Below are 23,370 nucleotides of genomic sequence, written 5' to 3'. Positions count from 1 at the left end.
GGATTCAAATAACAATTTGAGATGAATAATCAAATCAATATTAGAACGAATTATCGAATAAAATAAAGTAAACTTATTTTAATATTTTGGTATTCTCGAAGGGGAAAAAAGCATATGTGATTCTAAATATTGTTCTTCATTCCAGGCATTCTTTGTGGATATCAGAATGAACACGGAATCCTATAAAATATAATAGTATTTGCAGTATATCTTATAAACAGTTAACAATAAAAGCTGAATTTAACTATATTAACATATGACTTGTATTCAACAAGGGTAATTCTTGGTCAGTCACGTGAAATAAAGATAAGTTTCATACTCCTGTGTTTTTGAACCAAACATACTACAAAAAATGTTCTTACCGTACGTGCGTGTGCACGAATTAAACCTTCATCATATATTGAATACGTTTGTTAAAAATAGTTGGCAATTGTCAGCAATTCTCGTTTATTATTTAATTATTTAGAATTGACAATCAAAGTATCACAGCAATTTAAATAGGCTCTTTCCAATTAGAGTGAGATCTTAAAAATCATCATGAGAAAGAGAGTACTTGAGAAATAGAGAGAGATGAATATTACATGATAGATACAGAGATAAAAGGAAGATTCTGTCGCTTGAGCCTAGTCTCCGGTTGGTTATAAATGGAAGAACGAGAGATAATTGACTTAAGAGTGAGGAGAGTATTTTATTGAGATTTCTTGCGGCACAAAGAAACAGGTAAATGACGTTCAAAATTTAGTTCAACATAACTTTATTTTGCAATGAAAAGCTAGTCAACGTGTTCAATTTAAGATGTTAGTAGCGAAGTATAAATTAATTTATGGTTTACCATATTACATTTGGTTGTACCAATTACTTTTTTTAATAAAACAATTAAAATAGAGCTGGGATGGGTTTTGCCATACTCAAATTTAGGTCTACTTGCCCTCTTTTTCTAATGATACAAATAAAATTAAAAATAATACTGTGATTTCCACATTGCATGTTATTTGCAAACATTTTTTTCGCGTGAAGAATGGTAATGAAACACGTCAAATAACTCCAAAATTAATTGCATATCATTTCCTCTCAGTATGTAGCATTTCAATTTAAAATCAATATCTCGAGTTCGCCTGCAAGAAATATTGTTTTTTTTTGTATTGATTTACTTACAATGTGCAGACAGTTCTTCTGAAAAATATGTAATGTACTCAGAAAATGAATTGTGAAGATATCTGTTTTTGTGTCGCTCAGTAAAGTTTGATGAGTTGGTGAGAAATGTTCATCTGTGGCTCTTTTTTGTCAAGGATCGTGAATTATTTCAATAATTTACACTTGATTAACGTTAACAAATCCCCAGACTTGGTCACAATTCAAACCTATCAATATGATCATTTACAATGATAGCACATCGGCATCACAGACCGAAAAGGGCTAGCGCACTCAATCAGAAGTTAGACAGAGTCACCGCTGAATGAAGTCACCAACTTCCACCACCGCCACCGTTTTTGATGTAATTTCAATTTATTCGATAAATTTCATAATTTTGAAATATTATTTCACAGCTCCAAGAGTCTAAATATGTAATCCATGGATGGAATAAAATAAGATTGACGATATAAGATTGACGCAAGGCCCTAAACTGTTTCCTAAAAGTTTCAGAAGCAGATATACACCATTTCTTCACAGGAAGCTGAGACATTCAAATTCAAAATCATGATTTTTGTAAGCTGATAATTACATTTTATCAAATTATTTTGTTTGACTTGAACATAAAAAGAATCTGACAAGGATTTACAACTACAATTTGGTCCAAATATATTAGTTCAAACATTTTATCCTGTTATCAGTGTCCCAGTCAAATCTACTGAACGCCAGCGATATTTTAAATTCTTTCACCTTGGATACTAATATAGTTCTTTCATTTGTTTAGTTTCATCACTAATAAAAATTAATTTAGTAAAAATTAATTTAGTTAAGATATGAATTTTTGTGCTCATGCAAAACTATTGTTCTTGCTGGTAATTTCATTACTGATGTTGTTGCAAGCTATAGATATGGTTACATGCCAACTAGGAGCATCGGAAGGAACAGGAGGAATGAATGTGGGTAAGTAGAGTCAATGCCGAAGTAATGCAATTGAAATAAATGTCAAATTCAGAAGGATTGGAAATAATATGGGATAGGAAAAACTATATAAACGTATCAGCAACGCGACATGAGAAAGATATAAAATATGAAACTGAAACCGGTCCAATTTTTACGAGTGGGTGGATAGTTATGTTGTTCAAATTTTTGTTGATCAGACAGTAGATTGAAGCCCACGTGAATGTTATTGATTGAATTGTTTATCATGTTTTGCCAAACCAAATGAAAACCCAAATCCATAAACTCTTTATTCAAATTATCTAACGTAGACAAAACTTTCCCACCCATTGCACAAGCATAAAATTTCTATCCAGTATGTATTTGTATGTGACTTTTCAAGTTACTTGTTGTAGGAAAACTTTTCCTCCGGTATGGGTATATATGAGATATTTCAAGTAACTCAATTTTTGTTCAACTTTCCCATATATTTTACTTTTCGAGTTACTTAATGTAGAACAACTTTTCCCACATATTGCACAAGCATGAGTTTTCTCTCATGTATGGATTTGTACTAATGTAGAATAACGTTTCCTAGATATTCCACAAGCATAAGGTTTCTATTCGATAGAAATTTGTATGCAATCTTTCGAGATACATAATGTAGAACAACTTTTCCCACATATTTCACCAGCATAAGGTTTTTCCTCAGTATATATTTGTATGTGACCTTCCAAGTGTCCCAATGTAGAAAAACTTTTTACACATATCCCACATTCATGAGGTTTCTCTCCGGGATGGATTTGTATGTGATTTTTTAATTTACTCCATGAAGAACAACTTTTCCCACATATCCCACAAATAAAAGGTTTCTCTTCAGTCTATATTTGTATGTGACCTTCCAAGTTCCCCAATGTAAAAAAACTTTTTACATATTTCCCACATTCATGAGGTTTCTCTCCTGTATGGATTTGTATGTGAATTTTCGAGTTACTCAATGTAGAACAACTTTTTCAACATGTTGCACAAACATAAGGATTCTCTCCGGAACTTTTACCATATACTGCAAAAGCCTAAGTTTTTGCTCCGGTATGAATTTGCATGTAAACTTTCGAGTTACTTAATGTAGAACAAATATTTCCAAATATTGCGCATAGATAAAGTTTCTCTTTGATATGGATTTGTATGTGACTTTTCGAGTTACTTAATGTAGAACAACTTTTTCAACATGTTGCTCAAACATAAGGATTCTCTCCGGAACTTTTACCATATACTGCAAAAGCCTAAGTTTTTTTCTCCGGTATGGATTTGCATGTGACCTTCGAAGTTACTTAATGTAGAACAACTTTTCCCTAATATTGCACAAGCATGAGGTTTCTCTCCGGTATGAATTTGTATGTGACTTTTCGAGTTACCCAAATGTGGTACAACTTTTTCCAAATATTGCACATACATAAAGTTTCTCTTCGATATGGATTCGTATGTGACTTTTCGATTTACAACTTTTCCCACATATCGCACAAGCACAAGGTTTCGCTCGTGTATGGATTTGTACGTTAATTTTTAAATTACTTAATGTAGAACAACTTTTCAAACATTTTACACAAGAATAGCTTCTCTCCGGAAGTTTTCCCAAATATTGCACAAGCATGAGGTTGCTCTTCGGTATGGATTTGTATAAGACTTTTTGAGTTACTTTATGTAGAACAACTTTTCCCACATATTGCACAAGCATAAAGTTTCTCTCATGTATGGATTTGTACTAATGTAGAACAACTTTTCCCAGATATTCCACAAGCATACGGTTTCTTTTCGATATAAATTTGTATGTGACCTTTCGAGTTACATAATGTAGAACAAATTTTCCCACCTATTCCACAAGCATAAGATTTCTTTGCATGTGACTTTTTGACTTACTTATTGTAGAACAAGTTTTCTCACATATTTCACAAACATAAGGTTTCTCTTTGGTATAAATTTGTATGTGACCTTTCGAGTTACTTAGTTAAAAAACTGTCATAGCATGTCGGCTTACGCGACCATATCCTTGGTAGGTCACGGGAAATCAAGAGAGCAATGCTCCCATATTTAGACACGAAATACAAAAAAGTAGTATTAATTTATTTACAGTATTGGTACCATTGTCTACCTTATCAAAAATATTCTCGACTTCGATCAGGACAAGCAGATCAGGGGAGTTTTTTCAAGTTTTAATGCATCGGAATGATAAACACACCAACTTTGTTATGCTATGAAACTTGAAGAAAATTAAAAATGTATTTTGTTGAAGATGTCCAAAGAAACAAATAAAGTAAATTAAGAATAATTCGCAGTGGTTATGTTCCACCATGCTAAAACTTAGTTTCTCTGTCGGTTACCTCATTATAAAAACGCCAAATCAAAACATAGCTGTTATTTCACATTGTATACTTGTATGAACATTACAGTGTTTCACAAAGGGGAAATGAAACGTTTCAATCATTTCAAGTTTAAACAATCGTTATTTCCTTCCATGAAATAAAGTATTTGTCCCGGTCAAATCTACTGAACGCCAGCGTTATTTTAAATTTTTTCACTTTTGATTTTATTATTTTCCTATCTATTGTTTAGTTCCATCGCTAATAAAAAGTAATTTAGTATAGCACAGATGCAAAATATGAACTTTGGTGCTAATACTCGATTCTTGTTCTTGCTGATTATTTCATTACTGATGTTGTTGCAAGTGTCACGGTAGAAGATGTATGATCCGATCCTGGCGTGTTCGCCATTACCACGGTATAAAGATGTTGATCTAATTCTGTGTATTGACTCAGGAGACTCAGATTCTGGATTTGTCTTCTCACGACCTGATGGTGGTCGGAGTCTCTTAGTAACCGGACCCGGATGAGGTATATCCAAATTAAGTGTCCTCGAAAAGAATATAGGTAAATATAAAAAACACAAACTAATATAAAACACACGGATAATAAAATCCGTGACACAAGCTTTAGATATTGTTGCATGGCAACATGGAGTAGTATAAGAAGCAAGTAGGCTTAATTTTGAATAAGATTGGAAAGAAAAACGATTGAAAGTTTTGAAAATATTTTAGTAATGCGACAGTTAGTCGGACAATGAATCCAAGCCTACCATCTTATTCATTAATCGTAACGGACAGTGTTGAAACACCGCATAAACTCATTACAATATTTGTATTTCAAATAGGAATCGAGGAACGATTGAGATAAAAAAATATTGGGATAAAGTTTTCAAAGAATAATAAGGTCAATGTAAATTTTAAATTATCTTTTTTGGTATATAACCGGTACTAAATGAACATTTATCTAAATTTATTTCAGGCATTTTCTGCGGAATTCTGAATATACAAGGAATCCTACTATATCCAATGACATTCATATAATATAATAAATTAGGACTAACATATATCTACTTCAATGAAGCTTGAAAATAAAACTGGACTGTAATTTTGTATCAATATGAGATGTTCAATACTCTTGAGACATTCAACAGAATGGACATTTGTGAGAAATGTTCTTGTCTGATCAATGCTAGGTAGGCCTATAATACGTAAATATTAAAATGTTTTACAATGGGTTGAGGTTAGATTTGAATGCAGATCATTCGACTTGGGCGACAGATACATACACTTTGTCTACATTCGTGGTCATACAATATGTCATCATTGACGATTAGGTTATTTGTTAAAACTGAGTTTGTATGGGTACTTCTTCTACAGATTCTGCATATTAGTTGGAATAACAAACTTGGTATTGGAATTCCCATATGGAACATTTGAGAAAGAAATCGCAGAAAACCCAAATAAAAAAAAGATAAAAAGTTTTAGCTGTGAAACAAAAGTGAAAGACAGAGGAAAGTAATTGATGAAAAGGAGAGAATATGTGGTACTTAAGAAAAAGAGATTTTGGTCCCTGTAAGCAAGGCTTGATGTTATTACCCAACAACGATGTATTGGGAAAAAATCATCAAAGAATAATGTGGTAACAATATTTCAAATACCTTATTCTTAGTGTATGTAACAGGTCGTTAACGCATCTTTAAATAAGTATCATTTTTGATTCATTATGGACAAATTAACTGAATTTACAAGGCAAACTATAAGAATCTAACATTTTGAAAGATATATCTGATACAAACTACTCATACGAAACATGTAATGTATGGTTTTTTGTTTTATGTGATAAGAATTATATCTTCCTGATACGTTCGGTTCTGTCATTACTAGATATTTATTGCTTCGCATAAAGTTATGAGGATGACTGGAAGCCAAAGTTCGAAGTTTATCATAAATATGTATACGCTTGGTGATGTGAAATATATATTTGAGAGTTTTGAAACAACAACCCTTGTTTGAAGCGTAAACTCGAAAAATTGAACTTAAAAATTTAACAAACAATATTAGGAAAATACACCCCGAGCTACGATGAATAAGGATTCGCTTATAAACGAAGAAAAAGTACGTAGGGCTTGTAATATCATTAAATAACACCGGCCAACACGCCCAAGCTATAATATAACATTACAATACTGAATATTAATTGTTAGACTTACAGTTGTGGGCTTGACTGTGTGTTTGCAGTTTCTCATGTCGTGTGAAAATAAAAGTCGAGAATAATTATGAGAATAAAATAAAATACCTATAGAATGGATTAAAACAAAAACTGTATTTTGTAAAACCCATCGTAGTCAATTTTTTGTTTGTTTGTTAGGAGATATGAAAGAGTTATATGGAAGAGTGTGGTGGACACAGAATTTTCTGAAAATAAGTGTTAGGGTTTGTTTGAAGCTCAATGGTGGCGAATAAATTTTGATAAATCCTATTAAGCAGGCACATCTAAAGCTACGAAGTATTATAAATAATTTAACTAAGGAAAAACAAAACGAAATGGACGCTAAACAAAAATAAAATTTAGAATTGAAATTTTGAACTTACACGCCTTGAGCTATGAAATATGATTACTATGTTGATTACACTAATTGTAGGTGCGATATACAATATGCTTATCTCAACTTTATTCTATGAATGACATGTATAGATTGTTTGGTAAAAAAATATATTTTGTAAAACGCACCGTGAAGTGCTTTTTTGGTTGGAGATTTATGGAAGGGTTTGGTTGATATCTGGTATTTTCTGAAAACGAAAAGTATTGATTTGTTTGAAGCCAAATGGTGTCGCTTATAATTCGAAAAGCTCTATTAATCAGGCGAACACGTCATAAGCTACGAAGTACTCTAAATTATTACGATGAAAACTAGAAATGATGTTGAGCCAAAAATAAAATTTAGAATTGAATACACGCCTCAAGCTATGAAGTATAATTATATTGTTATTAAGTACAACAATCGTACATAAAATGCATTATACAACTAGCTTAGTTAGACTTTATCCTATGGATGAAATATCTAGATTATTTGTTTGAACTCAATAACATAGAAAAAAAGCTGTAAAATATCGAGCAAAAATTGCGATGACAGGCCTTTCAAGATTAATTAGTTTTTAAAGTTGAGACCAAGAATGAGCATTCAAAATGCTATTTTTCAAAAAGATTCAATTAATTTATATTTTATTTAAAATTTATGTAGTTGCATGATAACGCGACTGTGGGAAATGTTCAAGCCTTATTGTTGATAAGAAAAATACGTGACTGTTTCAAAGCGGTTGTGCCTAGTTTTGTTTACAAATCACTTGAGACAGTAAACTTGCAGGTTCAAACACTTTTGTTGCCATTTTTGAGTTTTCACTGAGGCATCACCTTGGCGACGACTGGTAAAACTGAGTTTTTGTTGTTGTGTTACTTATTGTGATCCCGGTATCAATTTTAAAAACATGTAATGCTGAATTCGTTGCATTTCGGGATTACAACAGACAAAATTATTAAACTGCCATTCTGACAGAAATCTCCAACCTTGCTACTGAAAGCCTCTCGTCATGAAACATTTTTGCAACTTGTACTTGAAGTATTTTTGCACAACGCGGCGGTGGTGGGTTATTTGTTTGAGATCATTTACACATCAAACACATTTTACGCGAATTAACAAATCTAATGATTTTTGTAATATTGTTTATCATAAATAGTTAGTTCAGTTCTATTGCATATTAACTTAGTATTTCGCAGACTCGGAATATGAATTTTAGTGCTCCTGTCGGACTATTGTTCTTGCAGATAATTTCATTACTGATGCTGTTGCAAGCTGGCAATATGGTTGAATGTCACGGAAGAGGAGGAGGAAGAGGAGGAAGAGGAGGAGGAAGAGGAGGATGTAGAGGAAGAGGAGGAGGAAGAGGTAGAGGAAGAGGAGGAGGAGGAGGAGGAGGAAGAGGAATGTTAAGTAAGTAGAGTTAATCTTGAAGTTATGCTATTGAAATCAATATCAAATTCAACTTGATTGTAAGTAGTATGTCATAGGAAAAGCTTTAAAAACGTTTCAATAACGCGACTTAAGAAAGATATGAAAGAAGAAATTGAAATCATTTCAAATTTGCGAATGAGTGGATGGTTATGTTGTTGCCTGAGTTTAAATACTTGTTGGCCATACAGTAAACTGAAGCCCTTTTGAAAATCATTGGTTGAATCTCACGTTTTGCCAACCCGAATGAAAACTTCCTATAAACTCTTGAGTCAATTTTGTTTTATTTTCAGGATAGTTCGTGGAACAGTTGGAGCAATTCCTCGAAGAATAAAAAAGTAATAATATATTTTAAACTTTTTATTTTTTGCCACCGAAATAAAATGCATATTTGCTCAATAAGTTTTGTATTTTATTACAGGTTTTCTGCACGAAGTTCAGAATATGCATGAAATATATTGTGTATAACATTATTTGAAATGTATCTGATGAGCAATAAATAAAAGCAGAATCAAAATAAATCGACTTATGATATGTATCAATATGGGTAATTTCAATACATACACAGAAAACGGCAACTGAAATATCATCTAGTCCAGTGGCAATCAACAAGTTGCGCGTTTGTAGGGTGATTTCAAGCTTGACCACGTCGGAAACTAATGACATTGTTAAAGTCTGCATTGGAAAAAATCAATTTGTCCCTGCGATTTATATACTCCTGTGTCAATCAGAAAGTTTTGCGTTGTTGAAAAGTTTTCGCGTGTAATTATTTTTTTTTGTCAAATATTCAGGTTAAAATCTATGAGGCTGATATTCAATATGTTATATCTTAAATATTTCTGTTGCGATATAAATGTAAAGTGTAAGAACAAGAAAAGAGTGACTGAAATACGTATTAGACATGGGCGCAGTGGAGTGCAAAGTGGCTTGTAAATCTTTAGATCTCGTAATTTATTTAGTTCCATCGTAACTAGTAATTAATATAATGTCCTGTCGACTTGAAATATGAATCCTAAAAAACATGTCGATCTCTTGTTACTGTGGATAATTGCAATTCTGATGTTGTGGCAAGTTAATGACATCGTGACATGTCGTGTTCAACGTTGAGGATTGAGTAGGTTAAATTGATCTAATGCTGCAACAAGAAAGCAAGATAGGATAGAAGAATGTTTAAACCCGTAAAGTCAGTAACGTCACATGAGAATGAAATAAAGGATCAAGATAGAAATTATTTTCGATTTTTTATGGATAAATTATTGCCCTGGTTTAAATCCTTAGTCGCACACGGATTCCAATCCCACAAGACCTTGTTTGAAGCATAAACTCAGAAAATTGAACTCAAAAATGTGACAAAATATATTAAGAAAATACGCCTCGAGCTACGATGAATAAGGATTCGCTAATAAACAAAGAAAATATACGTAGGGCTTATAATACCATTAAATAACACCGGCCAACAAAAAATAAAAGTCGAGAATAATAATAGGAATAAAATAAAATACCTATAGAATAGACTAAAACAAAAACTGTATTTTGTAAAACCCATCGTAGTCAATTTTGTTTGTTAGGAGATATGAAAGAGTTATATGGAAGAGTGTGGTGGACACAGAATTTTCTGAAAATAAGTGTTAGGGTTTGTTTGAAGCTAAATGGTGGCGAATAAATTTTGATAAATCCTATTAAGCAGGCACATCTCAAGCTACGAAGTATTATAATTTACTAAGGAAAAACAAAATGAAATGGACGCCAACCAAAAATAAAATTTAGGATTGAAATTTTGAACTCACACGTCTCGAGCTATGAAATATGATTACTTTGTTGATTACACTAATTGTATGTGCGATATACAATATGCTTAGCCTAACTATATTCTATGAATAACATGTATGGATTGATTGTTCGTTAAAAAAACTATATTTTGTAAAACGCACCGTGAGCTGCTTTTTGCTTGGAGATTTAAAAGAGATATATGAATGGGTTTGGTTGATATCTGGCATTTTCTGAAAACAAAAAGTATTATTTTGTTTGAAGCTAAATGGTGTCGCTTATAAATTGAAAAACTCTATTAATTAAGCGAACACGTCATAAGCTACAAAGTACTATAAATTATAACGATGAAAACTAGAAATGAGGTTGGGCAAAAAATAAAATTTAGAATTGAATACACGCCTCGAGCTATGAAATATGATTATAATGTTATTAGGTACAACAATCGTACATAAAATGCATTATACAATTAGCTTAGTTAGACTTTATTTTATGAATAAAATATCTAGATTCTAGATTGTTTGTTTAAGCTTAATAACATAGAAAAAAGCTGTAAAATTTCGTTGAGAAAAATTGTAATGACAGACCTTTCAAGATTAATTAGTTATTAAGGATGAGACCAAGAATGAGCATAGTGATGTTTATGATAGACGTTCGTTAGCTTTATATGTTTTGGAATGCCCAAGAAGAATTTTTTTTTTACGTTCATTCACTGTGGAATGGTTCATTCATTCAAAATGCTATTTTTCAAAAACATTCGATTATATTTTATCTAAAATTTATGTAGTTGCATAATAGCGCGACCGTGAGAAATGTTCAAGCCTTTTTGGTGCTAAGTAAAATACGTAACTATTTCAAAGCGGTTGTGCTTAGTTTTGTTTACAAATCACTTGAAACAGTAAACTTGCAAGTTCAAGAACTTTTGTTGCCATTTTTGATTTTTCACTGAGGCATCATCTTGACGACAACTAATAAAAATGACTAATACAAACTGCTATTTAGAAACATGTTAAATTTGGTTGGTTGATTTCTGTGATAACGATAGACAGAATTATATCTCCATTATTTGTTCAGTTTCGTCATTACTAGGTATTCATTGCTTTGCATAATTGCAGTTGTGAGGATGACTGTAAGCAACAGTTTAAAGTTTATCATAAATATGTATACGCTTGGTGATGTGAAATATATATTTGTGAGTTTTGAAACAACAAGACCTTGTTTGAAGCAGAAAGTCGGAGCGTTAAACTCGAAAATGTAACAAACAATAGTGAGGAAATACGCCTAGAGCTACCATGAATACGGATTCACTAATAAACAAAGAAAAAACACGTAGGATTTATATTACCATTAAATATCACCAGCCAACACGCCCAAGCTATAATGTAACATTACATTACTGGACATTAATTCCTTCACATACAGTTGTGGGCCAAATTTTGCAGTTTCTCATGCCGTGCGAAAATAAAAGCCGAGTAGTAGAATAAAAATAAAATGAAATACCTATAAAATAAACTAAAAAAGATGTATTTTATGAAAAGCATCGTGGGCTTTTTTTTTAAATTTGATATATGAAAGAGATATATGGAAGAGTTTGGTTGATATCAGAATTTTCTGAAAATAATAAGTGTTAGGATTTGTTTAAAGCTAAATTGTGGCGCCTAAAATTTAAAAAATCATATTAAGCGGGCACGTCTCAAAACAAAACGAAATGGATGCTAAACCAAAAAAAAAATTAGAATTGAAATTTTGAATTAACACGCTTCAAGCTATGAAATATGATTACTTTGTTGATTACGCCAATCGTACATTAAATGCAATATACAATAGGCTTAGCTCAACTTTATTCTATGAATGACATGTATGGAATATTTGTTAAAAAAAAACTATATGTTGTAAAACGCACCTTGAGCTGCTTTTTTGGTTGGAGATTTAAAAGAGATATATGAAGGTGTTTGGTTGATATCTGGTATTTTCTGAAAACAAACAGTATTAATTTGTTTGAAGCCAAATGGGTCGCTTATAATTTAATAAACTCTATTAAGCGGACTCGTCATACGCTACGAAGTATTATCATTTACTACGATGGAAACTAAAAATGAGATTTGGCCACAAATAAAATTTTGAATTAAATACTCGCCTCGATCTATGGAATATGATTTTATTGTTATTAACAACAACAATCGTACATAAGATGTTTTATACAAATAGCTTGGTTAGACTTTATTCTATGAATGAAATAACTAGATTGTACGTTTAAATTTAATAACATAGAAGAAAAACTGTAAAATGTTTGAGATGTAAAATATGGCTGAGCAAAAATTGTAATGACAGGTCTTACAAGATTAATTTGTTTTTAAGGATGAGACTAAGAACGAGCATAGTGATGTTTATGATAGACGTTCGTTAACTTCATAGGTTTTGGAATGCCCAAGAAAGAAACATTTTTTCGTTTATTCACTATGGATTGTTTCATTTATTCAAAATGCTACATTTCAAAAACATTCGATTAATTTATATTTTATCTAAAATTTATGTAAATTTATGAAATGTTCAAGCCCTATTGTTGCTAAGTAAAATACGTGGCTGTTTCAAAGCGGTGTGCCTAGTTTTGGGGGCTCCCGAAGTATGCGAACCAAGATGGCGGACATCCGAATGAAATATGTGTACTAGGTTAGGGTTAGGCCATAATTTTAGGCAGTGGCGGCGCGTCAATAGGGCCAACCGGGGCAATGCCCCGGTTGTTTTTACGGTATAATAAAAAATATTCGAAAAATACCTCAATATCGGTTGCACAGACTGTCTACACTAGCCATATTCTCCCGACATGGTTCATTTTTCGCTCGCAAAGCCTTCGCCAAACGTCGACGGGGCGACGCCGATTTTGCCCCGGTTGCTCATTGTATATCGTATTCTCTCTTTTATCTTCCACTCGCCGCGTTTGTCTCGTTTGTTTTCTGTTTCTTTTACTAAATCATCGGGGCCGATCGGGGCTAGCCCCGAAATTATGACGACACAATGCCACGTTTCTTATAACAACGTGTTGACATATTCACGCATTCACATATTCACGTTTCCTCGCCTTCGTTTTTGTCGCTTGTTTCGCTATTTGAATCAGTTAGAGACCTTTAGTCCATTTGCTTTCGATTTTCCACATTCCTTTTGAGCTCCTCACTTCTTTCCGGCTTCGCATTTCTTAGCCTTAGACCTCATAATGAATATGGTTGATGCACTACTTCGCACTCCGTTTTCGCAGCTGCCGCTGAAACAAAAATTAGAGGTACAACGTCTTGGGCCTTATCAACCAAAAAATTGTTCACTGGAACAATCCCATGACGGAGGAAAGCGTCGGCGTACATTCTGCGCAGAAACTTGGTATAAAAAACACGAATGGTTGTGTTATAGCGAGGACAAAAATGCACTTTTTTTGTTTTTATTGCCTACTTTTTGATACCGCCCGTGACTCACGTTGGTGTAAATTTGGTTTTAGAGATCTCAAACATCTTTCCGAGCGTGCCAGGGATCATCAATCTTCTATGGAGCATCTGGACAATGCAGTAAAATACAGAACATTCGGAAATGTTAATATTGCAGCACAGTTGGATGAAGGACGCGCGGTTTCTATTCGTCGGCACAACCAAAACGTCGAGAAAAACCGCCATGTTCTCGGTCGATTGATAGATGTTTTGAAGTTCATTGGTTGTCACGAGCTGTCCCTCCGTGGGGACGATGAACGGGCTGGCTCTTCTAATAGAGGGGTATTTTTGGATATGGTGGAATACACCGTATTCCTAGATACAGTATTGAGAGATCATCTTGATGCCGCAACTGTTTTGAAAGGGACATCTAAGGATATTCAAAATGATTTGCTCGACTCAATGTATAAAATTTATTTACAACATTTGGCTCTGGAAATTGAGAATTGCCAGTACCTTTCGATTCGGGTCTGACGAGACAACAGACATCAAGTGCGTTTCCCAACTGGCTGTGATTTTTCGGTTTGTGAAAGATGGTAAACCTACCGAGAGATTTCACAGCTTTGTACCAATCGTTGATCGCACGGCTTGCGGGATATCGGCTGTACTGAAAGAAGTGTTACAGCCTTACAACGCGAAGTCAAAATTGATAGCTCAAACTTATGACGGCGCGGCAGTTATGAGTGGGTCGAAACATGGTGTTCAAGTTTATATAAAAGAAGATTTTACTCATGCGCATTTTTTACATTGTTATGCACACCAATTTAACCTCGTTATTAAAAATATGTGTCTTGATACCCCTCTCGTCCGTATATTTTTTGCAAATGTTTCGGGGTTTTCTTCATTTTTTTCCGTTTCGCCGAAGCGCTCTGACCTCCTTCGCCAGATATGTAGCCGCCGTCTCCCAGCTTGTGCACCAACACGTTGGAACTTCCAATCACGCGTGGTACAGGGCGTGTCCGAAATTAGGTCTGAGCTCATTGAGTGTTTCAATGGCATTCAGAGCTCTCCGGTTTGGGACGAACGCTCTGTGAGGGAGGCGGCAGGTCTAAAGCGTCTGCTAGAAGATTCTATCACGTGGATGTATTATACGGCGCATTGCAGTCAAGGCTAATGGATGGTGCGTCTGTGCAGTCGTGTATTTCAGACTTCTGCGATGCTGTATCTCGTATCCGGGAAACAATAAAATACGACGACACATGGAGTGCTTCTTTACGCCGCGGGCAAACAACGCAGCGTTTGATTTTGTCTGCAAAGGAATGCTGTGACATTCTGGTGAATCAAATAGGCGATCGTCTGCGCACTGAACACCTTGCCGCGTTCTCTTTGATGAACCCCACAAATTTTTCAAAATTTGCACGTCAATTTCCCATCCATTTGTTGGCTACTGTCTCCAAATTTTACCCCATGATAAACGTGGGAAATTGGAAAATGAATTGCGATGTATATACACCAATCAAACTTTTTTGAACATCACATCAACTTGTGCGCTCTATGGGTTCCTTATAGATAACACTCTAGTAACTACCTTTGCGGCGTCTGCAAAATTTCTGGACATCATTTTGACGACGCCTATTTCTTCCGCCGACGCAGAGCGAACATTCAGCACGCTGAAGCGTATTAAAACGTATCTCAGAAACACAATGAAGCAAGATAGATTAAATTCCTTGGCTGTTTTATCCATTCACAGAAACGTTATTTCTGGGATGCATGACTTTAATCAGCGCGTTATTGAGCATTTTGCTTCCAAGAAACCGCGGCGTGTTGCATATATGTTCAAGCAGTAGAAGTCTAGCAGCATATATATCTATGAGTGAGCGACGCATGTCCTTATCTTTGCATTAACTTTCCTTTCTTCATAGTAACGTTTTAAACCTTATTTTAGGTTTTGCCTGCTTTCCCGAAGTTTCTGTTAATATGTCATTGTATTTATCTGGGTAAATATTGCCTTTCCTTTTGAAAGAGGTTTCAAAATAAACTATGTCTATATTTATTAATCCCTTGACTTGGACCGGTTTTAAAGACACTTTCTTATCGTTGAAAATTGTCGCTTTTGCCGATTGGTTGTTACCGATGGAATGGTTTTTATACTCAAAAAATGATGGGAGAACTTACAGCGCTCATCCTGTCCCCGTATATGGGGGTGACTTGGTCCCGCAGTAGCTTGCCCCGGTTGTCAAAATGACCACGCGCCGCCACTGATTTTAGGTATAAATACTACGGGAGGCTCTTGGCTAGTCTTCGAACTAATAATAGGACTAAAATGAGGAAAATTGGAAAAAAATTATCGCCTAACCATAACCTGTTACCCATGTTACGTTCCGATGTCCGCCATCTTGGTTCGCATACTTCGGGAGCACCTAGTTTTGTTTACAAATCACTTGAGACAGTAAACTTGCAGGTTCAAACAATTTTGTTGTCATTTTTTTTTATCTTTCACTGTGACATCATATTGGCGACGACTGGTGAAACTGACTAATACAAACTGGTCATTAGAAACATGTAATGTATGGTTTGTTGTTTTCTGTGATAACGACAGACAGAATTATAGCTCCATGATTTGTTCAGTTCCGTTATGACTAGATATTGATTGGTTTGCATACAGTTGTGAGGATAACTGTAAGCGACAGTTTAAAGTTTCTCATAAATATGTATATGCTTGGTGAAGCGAAATAGATATTTGCGAATTTTAAAACAACGTGACCTTGATTGAAGCAGAAAGTCGGAACGTTAAACTCGAAAATGTAACAAACACTATTGCGAAAATACGCCTAGAGCTACGATGAATAAGGATTCGAAAATAAACAAAGAAAAATACGTAGGGATTATATTACTATTAAATAACACCAGCCAACACGCCCAAACTATAATATAACATTACATTACTGGATATTAATTGCTTCGCATACAGTTGTGGGCCAAAGTTTTCAGTTTCTCATGTCGTGCTAAAATAAAAGCTGAGAAGAATAATAAAAATAAAATAAAATACCTATAGAATAGACTGAAAAAAAATCTGTATCAATTGAAACGCATCGTTGGCTGTTTTGTTTGTTTGGAGATATGAAAGATATATATCGAAGAATATGATTGGTATCAGATTTTTCTGAAAAAAATAAGTGTTAGGATTTGTTTAAAGCTAAATGGGGTCGCCTAAAATTTAATAGATCATATTATGCGGGCAAGTCTCAATCTACGAAGTACTATAATTTACTGAAGAAAAACAAAATGTACGCCAAACAAAAATAAAATTTCGGAATTGAACTATCGTATTATGAATTTGTTTTAAGCTAAAAGAGGTCGCTTATAAGTTGAAAAACTCTATTAAGTGGACACTTTAAAAGCTACGAAGTATTATAAGTTACTACTATAAAAACTAAAAATGAGGTTGAGCCACAAATAAAATTTAGATTTGAATAAACGCTTCAAGCTATGAAATATGATTACATTGCTATTAACAACAACAATCGTACATAAAATGCAACTAGCTTAGTTAGACTTTATCCTATGAATGAAATAACTAGATTGTTTGTTTAAATTTAATAACATAGAAAAAAAGCTGTAAAATATTTGAGATGTAAAATATCGCTGAGCAAAAATTGTAATGACAGGTAATGACAAGATTAATTTGTTTTATAGATGAGACCAAGAATGAGCATAGTGATGTTTATGATAGACGTTCGTTAGCTCCATAGGTTTTGGAATTCCCAAGAAGGAAATATTTTTTCCGTTCAATCACTTTGGAATGTTTCATTCGTTCGAAATGCTATTTTTCAAAAGCATGTAGTTAATTTGAAATACGTGACTGCTTAAAAGCGGCTGTGCATAATTTTGCTTACAAACAATTGAGACAGCAAACTTGCAACTTTAAACTTTTTTTTGTCATTTTTTATCTTTTCACTGAGGCATGATCTTGGCGATGACTGGTAAAACGGAGTTTATTTTGTTTTGTAATCCCAATATCAATCATATAAACATGTAATGCAGAACTCGTTGTATTTTGGGATAACAACAGACAAAATTATTAAACTGCTATTCTGACAAAATTCTTCATCCTTGCTACAAAAAGCCTACATTTTGCCACTTGTACTTGAAGTGTTTTTGCACAACGCGACGTTAAGTGGTTATTTGTATGAAAAAATTAACAAGACAAAAAACTTTTTATACAAAATACCGAATTTCCTAAATTTTCATATCATATATATTTTTTTTATGAATAGTTCAATTCCACTACATATTAACTTGGTGTTCCCAGACTCGGAATATGAATTTTTGTGCTCATGCCCGACTATTGTTCCTGCTGGTAATTTCATTACTGATGCTGCTGCAAGCTATAGATTTGGTTGCATGTCATGAAGAAAGAAGAGGAGAAGGAATAGCAAGTATATATAGAGTTAATCTTGAAGTTATGGTATTGAAATCTATGTCAAATTCAACCTGATTGAAAATAATATGTCAAAGAAAAAGCTTTAAAAACGTTTCAGCAACGCGACATAAGAGAGATAAAAAGGAAGAAATTGAAATCATTTCAAATTTACGAGTGGGTGAATATGTTTATGTTGTTGCCCGAGTTCAAATATTTGTCGGCCAGACAGTAAATTGAGGCCCACTCAAACATCATTAATTGGATTTCACGTTTTGACAACCCTAATAAAAACTTCCTATAAACTCTTGATTCAATTTTATTTTTATTTTTAGAAAAATTCGTGGAACCATTGGAGCAATACTCCAAAGAATAATGAGGTGATCCTATATTTCAAAATTTTTATTTTTGGACAGCGGAATCAAATGCATATTTGCCTAATAAATCTTTTATTTCATCACAGGTTTTCTGCACGAAGTTCAGAATATACATGGATATATATTGTGTATAACATTATTCGAAATGTATCTAATGAGCAAAAAATAATAAAAGCAGAATAGAAATAAATTGACTTATGATTTGTATCAATATGGGTAGTTTCAAATTTATACATAGAAAACAGACAACGGAAAATCATCTACTCTAGTGTCAATCAACAAGTTGCTCGTTTGTGGGGAGATTTCAAGCTTGACCACGTCGGAAACTAATGACATTGTTAAAGTAATAAAACCTGCATTGAAAAAATTAATTTGTCCCTGCGATGTATATACTCCTGTGTCAATCAGAAAGTTTTGCCTTGTTGAAAAGATTTCGCGTGTGAATATTTCTTTATGTCAAAAATCCAAGTTAAAAATCTATAAGACTGATATTCAATATGTTAGATCTTAAATATGCCTGTTTCGATATAGATGTAGAGTGTAAGAACAAGAAAAGACTGACTGAAATTGGTATCAGACATGGGAGCAGTGGAGTGCTAAGTGGCATGTAAATCTTTAGATCTCGTAATTTATTTAGTTCCATCGTAACTAGTAATTAATATAATGTATTGTCGACTTGAAATATGAATTCTGAAAAACATATCGATTTCTTGTTTCTGTGAATAATTGCAATTCTGATGTTGTGACAAGTCCAATTCTGCAACAAAAAAGCAAGATAGGATAGATGAATGTTTAAACCCGTAAAGTCAGCAACGTCACATGAGAATGAAATAAAGGATCAAGATAGAAATTATTTTTGAATTCATACGGATGCTGGGTGGATAAATTATTGCCCCGGTTTAAATCCTTAGTCGCACACGGATTCCCATCCCCACTCGATCAAGGTTTAACAAATTAAATGGGCAATTAACGAATATCATTAAATGTTTGGTTAAAAAAATTTACATTATAATGAAATATGTAAAACAATCAATCCTAATTTAATTATGATAAACATACGAACAAACATATGAGAGAAAAATGGCAGAATGCACCATCTAAGTCTGTGAATAGTAATTTACCCGCCCCCCCTTCCAAACAAAAAAAAAACTGACAATCTAAATTCAAACCAGACACGAGCTATCGATCGCAAATGTCGTAACACAGCTGGATTTCTACTACTATATGGCGTCATATGTTTTCTGAAATGTATGTAAAAAACACTATTTAAGTATTTAAAATACACTATTTAACTTTATTTTAGTCTCTTGGTGTGAGTTTATTCAAGAAAGTGATGATTGACTTTTTTTCTATTGCAATGGACGGAAAATAAAAATTTGAAACAAAAATATTTGAAGCCAAATTTTTAGATTCTCCATCCCTACAATGGGAGATGTATTCGAAACGATTTGTTTACTTTCCTAAAATGCGTTAGATCTGCCGCTTCAAGTCAGCCTTCAGTAACATGGACATTTTGAATCAAATTAAAATGGGATATATCGACTTTAAAATGTGCTGAGTCTTTTGGCGTTTGGGATTCCCCTCAGAACTAGTTTATGAGGTATACACGATATTGGGCTTCGAAGGAGCAATAAGTCAGGTTGCGAAAGCAATAGGGTATATTGTGCCAGACTTTATAACCCGGTATATTTCAAGGATTGTTGTGTTCGATTCAAAGTAAAACTTTGAACCTGGTAGGTCCTTCTACTTGCTATGTTTTGCAGGGACTTAATTTTGCGGCTGTGAACCTTCTGGAGACATGACCCCAATACTGTTATTCCGTATTGGACATAGGATTAAAAAGGGAAAAATATATCATCGTTAGAGTACGCTTAAGTAGATATTTTGAAGTTTGCATATTATTCTTACAGCTCTTGAAAGTTTTGCAATAATTGGGTCAATATGTTTATCCCATCGTAATTTATTGTCTATTGTAATGCCTAAATATTTGTATGATTCAACTAATTCCAGAGGTTCACTATTAATGGTAAAATTGAAGTGAGCATTCGTCTCAATGGTGTTTGGATTAGAATAGATTTTGATTTGTCTATGTCTATGGTCAATTTATTAGTGGCCATCCAATCTGCGACTTTATTTAGTTCAATATTAATTGTTTGTTTCAGACTCACCTCAACTTAAGGACTTTGAAGATTTTGAAAGTGCCGTGTATCAGCGAATAATTTTGTAAAAAGGGAAGAAGCATTTAGTAGATCATCAACAAAAATCATGAACAATAGTGGGGCTAGATTCGAATCCTGGGGAACTCCGCATGTTATGGGTAAGTAGGATGATTCAGCAGTGCTAATTCTGACGAATTCCATGCGATATGACAAAAAACTTTCTAGAAGCAATTTGGCTTTGCAACGGATACCATAGTGCTGTAATTTTTTTATTAGTAGCCTGTGGTCGACCGTATCAAAAGCCTTCATTAGGTCAAGGAATATGCAGCAAGTGTATTATTGTTCTCTAGAGCGTCGTATAGTCTTTTTGTGTAATCTAATATAGCATTACTAGTTGAGTGATGACTTTGGAATCCAAATTAAGATTGATTATTAATATTGTGTTTTTCCAAAAACTATAATATTCGGCTATTTAATAATCTTTCAAACACAGTTGAAATTATTGGGAGCACTGAAGTTGGCCCATAATTCGATATATGCTTTTTGTTACCAGATTTAAAAACGGGCACTACTCTAGCACATTTTGAAGCACCAGGGAAAATAGCGAAATCTATAGTTGCATTGAAGAATGTCTGTATTCCCTGTGCAATAATATCATACATGAGCTTCAAGTAGAAGGGTGGAATGTTGTCAGGTCCAACTGCTTTCCTAGGTTTTTTGGTTTAAAATGTTTATTAATTCAGAAAGAGATGCTGGTTCGAGAAATATTGATTTTTGAATGGGATTTTTCAGAAAAGTCTCGTAGGGAGTTGAGCTCTGGCATATGTTTGAAGATCATTTTTGACCTATTGTAGAAAAGTATTGATTGAATTCGGTAGCTATTTTATATATTTTTTTTGATCAAGATGTTGTTGTCAAGTGCCAGTTCATCGATTATTGTATTCTGTTTCTGAGATTTTGTATTCACAATTTTCCTAATGGTCTGCCATGTTGCTTTTACATCGCCACGGGTTTGAGTGAAAAGTGTGTTGTAGTAATTCAACTTGGATTTATCTTTCAGTTAAGTTAGGATGTTGCTGTATTTTTTTTTAAAAAGTGATTTTCTTAGGGTTGTTAATATGGAAATGAGATTTTCGCAAAACTTTTTTTTGCCTGATGTATACTAAGATACCGTTAGTAATCCAAGGATTGGATTTTGTTTTCAGTTATCTACAATCTACATGATGTTTTTCAAAAGAGAACGTGCTTGTCTAAAAGTTGTTTTATTATGTTGATGAAGCTTGAAAATAATGCATTAAAATTGTTTTTGGTGATAGTTATCGAATTAAAAAAAGAGTTAAGCATTATCTCTGCATCCATTCTAAATGTAGCTGGAATGAAAGTTTCTGTGTCACGGTTTGTGTTTAGAAGTTTTAAATTTAGCCTCAACAAAGCAAATTATATGGTAATGATCAGTTACAACTGTGGAAACGACAAAGGTTGAAGGAATCGGGTCGATTTTATTAAAGTATATATGGTCAATTAGGATACTTGATTAAAAGAGTCACTCTACTTGGAACAGTGATCAAAGGTATAGCTAATTTGAATGTAGAATGTTTACATACAAGGTGACTTGTTTATTTTTTTTATATTTAACAGGTTGATGTTGATGTCCCCAGCAATTATGAAAGTTCTTTTAGTTGATACTAGATTGTCAAGAACAGTTTCAAGAGCTGCTGAAAATGCTATCAGTGCGGGGGTGTCGATAAACAAACCCTACTATCATGGAGGAAAGTTGTTGGGGGCCCTGGGATTTATTGTTGATTAGTAGCCATAGATTTTCGGTATCAGGATATTAGAGTATAAATTAGGTCGAATGTTATATGAAACGTCATTTCTTATATACGCCCCAACACCACCGGCTCTTGATGTTGATGGAATGTGAGTGAAATTGTATGATAGAATATCTATATTAACGATGGGTGTATCACAATGCAACCATGTTTCGGAGAGGCCTATAATATGGGGAGAACTTGGGCAATAGGATAAAAAATCGACCAAATTGTCTATAGTTTTTGGAATACTACGTGCATTTATATGAATAAGGAATAGTTCGTCTTTATCTGGAGATAGTTGACTGAGGTTTTCGTTGACGATAATTTTGCGTGTATTTCTGAGTACATCTTCGAATAGATTGTGGGAATTGGGTGAAGTTGTTGGGTTATTAAAGTCAAAATTTGATGCCTTTTGGAATGGGAGAATGAGAATGAAGTCAAAGAATAAGGTAATCACACATCTAAAATTAAAAAAAAAAGTAGAGAGAGAGTTTTTGATAGGTGTAGTTATTAGCTAACTTTATTTTCTCCAAGTCTTCTTCAACCATGATTGGAAGAGTTTTTGCTTTGTCGTTTTTCTTTATAAATGTTCGTCCGTTATGAGTCCAGAGATAATTATATCCATATTTTTTTTTTCAGAGTACGAGCCTTGAAAAATATGTCACGATTTTGATCCGTCAGATTCTCAGCAATAAACAAATTTGAGATGTCGGGGATAGATGTAGTTAGTGTTAGCAGCGGAAGATAGTTTGGATCTATGTTTTAGCATTTCATTCCTTATTCTCCGACTGGGAATCGGACAACTATCGGAGCAGATTTTACTTGATCTGGCTTGTAAGTTTTTCGGTGTGATGCTGAAAGATCTTCTTTATCTATTTTGAAATTGAGAAGCTTCGACACCTCTTCTACTAATTGATCGGTATCTTCTTCATTTTTGTAGGGTATGTCATGAATTCCAAGATTTTGAATTCTTGATCTTATTTGCTG

At 33.6% G+C, this 23,370-nt stretch overlaps 1 long non-coding RNA gene across 1 annotated transcript; it reads left to right on the top strand.

Moving 5' to 3' along the window:
• The first annotated feature begins 1,967 nt into the window (after positions 1–1,967).
• On the top strand, positions 1,968–18,633 carry LOC144420851 (uncharacterized). The gene is made up of 4 exons (XR_013474754.1): positions 1,968–2,091; positions 17,891–18,052; positions 18,369–18,413; positions 18,497–18,633. It is a non-coding gene; the product is annotated as an uncharacterized LOC144420851 (long non-coding RNA).
• Positions 18,634–23,370: the final 4,737 nt, after the last annotated feature.

Source organism: Styela clava, chromosome 1 (assembly GCF_964204865.1).
Source record: "Styela clava chromosome 1, kaStyClav1.hap1.2, whole genome shotgun sequence".
NCBI classification, from domain to species: domain Eukaryota; kingdom Metazoa; phylum Chordata; class Ascidiacea; order Stolidobranchia; family Styelidae; genus Styela; species Styela clava.
The sequence above is the reverse complement of the archived record's forward strand: the minus strand, read 5'-3'. Positions and strand labels throughout refer to the sequence as shown.